Below are 4,168 nucleotides of genomic sequence, written 5' to 3'. Positions count from 1 at the left end.
AGTGACTTGTAAACATTTTTGCATATGTTTAGTTATTCTCTGTTGTACAATATACAAGAATTAGAAGAATAGATCGGTGGCAAGCAAACAAGCACAGAGATCATACCGATTCCGTGGTATTTTTATAACTGCATTTGGGTGGACTATTTTGGTTTTTAAGTGACATTAATTACATTTCGTTCTGCTAATACTTACTTACCTTTTCTATTTGTTGAGACCAAATTTTGAGAATTAAACCAGTAGTGAATTCAATAGAATCTAAGACGTCTATATTCTATAACCTTTGTGCAGGTCTGACATGAATAAGGCCGGTCAGTTTTCCAAGATTGAAATTGGTGTATCATGGTGCAACAATCATGATATCGATCAAATGTGAGGCCTCTTTCTAACAATCATGTATGACGGCCATTTTTTGTTTGTTTACTGTCTACTGTTGCATCACATCGCATATTTAAATATGAGGGGACACATTACAAAATAACCATACTGTATATCACTGTCCAGCACATCACTTACTGCAACTTGATGGTCTACCTTCATCTTCATAAAGGGCGCATTTTTTGCATGCTATTATAGCTTAGAAAGAGCAATCTCCCCTGCTCTAACTTATTCTCTTAGTTGTCAGAGTGCAATTACTTTTACCTTGAGTGAATATGTTTCCTTTTCTTCATTCATTTTACTCAATATATACATGCAGGACTATGTTTTCTTAAGAATATCCAATAGTAAAGAGGGCTTTGGCAGTTTACTTTACCTGATACATTAATCCCTTGCTCTAGCTGTTGTCTGTAGTGAAAAAGGGATTATTTGGCTTTTAGCCAATGTCTAATCAATTTATTAGAGCAACATATATATTAGTTGGGCCATCATACCAAATTATTTACGTATTTGTGCTCTTTTCTATAGTTATTTTCTCCAAGCAAAAATCATAGGCCATACCAACATATTTTACCGTGTCTATAACTACCTCCCTGTTGCCAACAATAGTCACTATAGCACTCTCTTACATGTTTCTTTCCACACACTGCTTTGATTTCTAACTATCTTCTGACATAGGGATGAATCACATCACAAGAGATACAAGACCTATTCCTGACTTATGAAAGACAAAACTTATACTGGTACATCACTGGGCAGTGTGTTAAACTTTGCTATTTCATATACATGGAAAATTTCATTCAGATCTGAGTTGCAATCATGCCATGTATGCATAGTGGTTTTTTCTTCAAACTTTGAAGCACACACATGTATTTATTTTGTACCCGTTGCAACGCACGGGCATTTTTCCTAGTAACATCTACGCATAAAACCTGGCTCTGATACCACTGTTGGGGAACGTAGTAATTTCAAAAAAATTCCTACGCGCATGCAGGATCATGGTGATGCATAACAACGAGAGGCGAGAGTGTTGTCTACGTACCCTCATAGACCGTAAGCGAAAGCATTTATCAACGCGGTTGATGTAGTCGTACAACTTAACGTTCTGTCCCGATCAAGTACCGAATGTACGACACCTCCGCGTTCAACACATGTTCAGATCGATGATGTCCTCACCTTCTCGATCCAGCAAGAGGAGCGAAGTAGTAGATGAGTTCCGGCAGCACGACGACGTGGTGACGGTGTTGGTGAAGAACAATATCTGCAGGGCTTCGCCTAAGCACTACGAAAACTATGACAGAGGATAAACTAGAGGGGACGGGGTAGCCGGCACACGGCTTGGTGTTTCTTGATGTCTCTTGGGTGCTAGCCCTACCCCTCTATTTATATGTTGAGCCTTGGGGTCGAAACTTGGAGTAAAAGCCTCCACAAAGTCGGTTTCACCCGAAAGGAAAGAGTCCTTCTTGGACTCCAGGGCCAGACGCCAGGGTTCCCGGCGTCTAGACCCAGATGCCAGGGACCCTGGCGTCTGGCCCCTCGACTCCGCAAAACTTCCTTTTGCGCTTTCCAAAAACCTTGTGAGCTTTCCCCTTTGGCCCAAATAAAGTGTTCTCGTACCGAGACATTTCGGAAAACATCCGGAACCCCTTCCGGTGAATTCCGGAACTCTTTCGGAGACCAAACACTATTATCCCATATATCAAACTCCGAATCAACATTCGGTTACCAACATACATAACTCATAAATACTATATCGTCAATGAACGTTAAGCGTGCAGACCCTACGGGTTCGAGAACTATGTGGACATGACCGAGACACTTCTCTGGTCAATAACCAATAGCGGAACCTGGATGCCCATATTGGCTCCTACATATTCTATGAATATCTTTATCGGTCGAACCGCATAACAGCATACGTTGTTCCCTTTGTCATCGGTATGTTACTTGCCCGAGATTCGATCGTCAATATCTCAATACCTAGTTCAATCTCGTTACCGGCAAGTCTCTTTACTCGTTCCATAATGCATCATCCCACAACTAGCTCATTAGTTACATTGCTGGCAAGGATTATAATGATGTGCATTACCGAGTGGGCCCAGAGATACCTCTCCGACGATCGGAGTGACAAATCCTAATCTCGAAATACGCCAACTCAACAAGTACATTCGGAGACACCTGTAGAGCACCTTTATAATCACCTAGTTATGTTGTGATGTTTGGTAGCACACAAAGTGTTCCTCCGGTAAACGGGAGTTGCATAATCTCATAGTCATAGGAACATGTATAAGTCATGAAGAAAGCAATAGCAACATACTAAACGATCAAGTGCTAAGCTAACGGAATGGGTCAAGTCAATCACATCATTCTCCTAATGATGTGATCCCGTTAATCAAATGACAACTCATGTCTATGGTTAGGAAACTTAACCATCTTTGATTAACGATCTAGTCAAGTAGAGGCATACTAGTGACACTATGTTTGTCTATGTATTCACACATGTATTATGTTTCCGGTTAATACAATTCTAGCATGAATAATAAACATTTATCATGAAATAAGGAAATAAATAATAACTTTATTATTGCCTCTAGGGCATATTTCCTTCACTAAGGCCCCCTCCTCTCTCTCACAAGGCCCATGTTGGCCCATTAGTTCCCACGGGGGTTCCAATAACCCTCCGGCACTCCGATAATTATTCGGTGACTCTCGGAACTCATCCAGTGTCTGAATATAGTCATCCAATATATCAATCTTTATGTCTCGACCATTTCGAGACTCCTCGTCATGTCCGTGATCACATCCGGGACTACGAGCTATCTTCGGTACATCAAAACACATAAACTCATAATACCGATCATCACCGAACTTTAAGCGTGCGGACCCTATGGGTTCAAGAACTATGTAGACATGGCCGAGACACTTCTCTGGTCAATAACCAATAGCGGAACCTGGATGCCCATATTGGCTCCTACATATTCTATGAATATCTTTATCGGTCAAACCGCATAACAGCATACGTTGTTCCCTTTGTCATCGGTATGTTACTTGCCCGAGATTCGACCGTCGGTATCTCAATACCTAGTTCGATCTCGTTACCGGCAAGTCTCTTTACTCGTTCCGTAATTCTACATCCCGTAACTAACTCATTAGTTACATTGCTTGCAAGGCTTATAGTGATGTACATTACCGAGAGGGCCCAGAGATACCTCTCCGATACTCGGAGTGACAAATCTTAATCTCGATCTATGCCAACTCAACAAACACCATCAGAGACACCTGTAGAGCATCTTTATAGTCACCCAGTTATGTTGTGATGTTTGATAGCACACTAAGTGTTCCTCCGGTATTCGGGAGTTGCATGATCTCATAGTCATAGGAACATGTATAAGTTATGGAGAAAGCAATAACAACAAACTAAACGATCATCGTGCTAATCTAACAGATGGGTCAAGTCAATCACATCATTCTCTAATGATGTGATCCCCTTAATCAAATGACAACTCATGTCTATGGTTAGGAAACATAACTGTCGGTGTCAAAACCGGCGGATCTCGGGTAGGGGGTCCCGAACTGTGCGTCTAGGCCGGATGGTAACAGGAGGCAAGGGACACGAAGTTTTACCCAGGTTCGGGCCCTCTCGATGGAGGTAAAACCCTACGTCCTGCTTGATTAATATTGATGATATGGGTAGTACAAGAGTAGATCTACCACGAGATCGGAGAGGCTAAACCCTAGAAGCTAGCCTATGGTATGATTGTTGTTCTGTATGTTGTCCTACGGACTAAAACCC

This window comes from Triticum urartu, chromosome 7A (assembly GCF_056163025.1).
Source record: "Triticum urartu cultivar PI428250 chromosome 7A, HENAU_Tu73, whole genome shotgun sequence".
Lineage (NCBI taxonomy): Eukaryota > Viridiplantae > Streptophyta > Magnoliopsida > Poales > Poaceae > Triticum > Triticum urartu.
The sequence above is the reverse complement of the archived record's forward strand: the minus strand, read 5'-3'. Positions refer to the sequence as shown.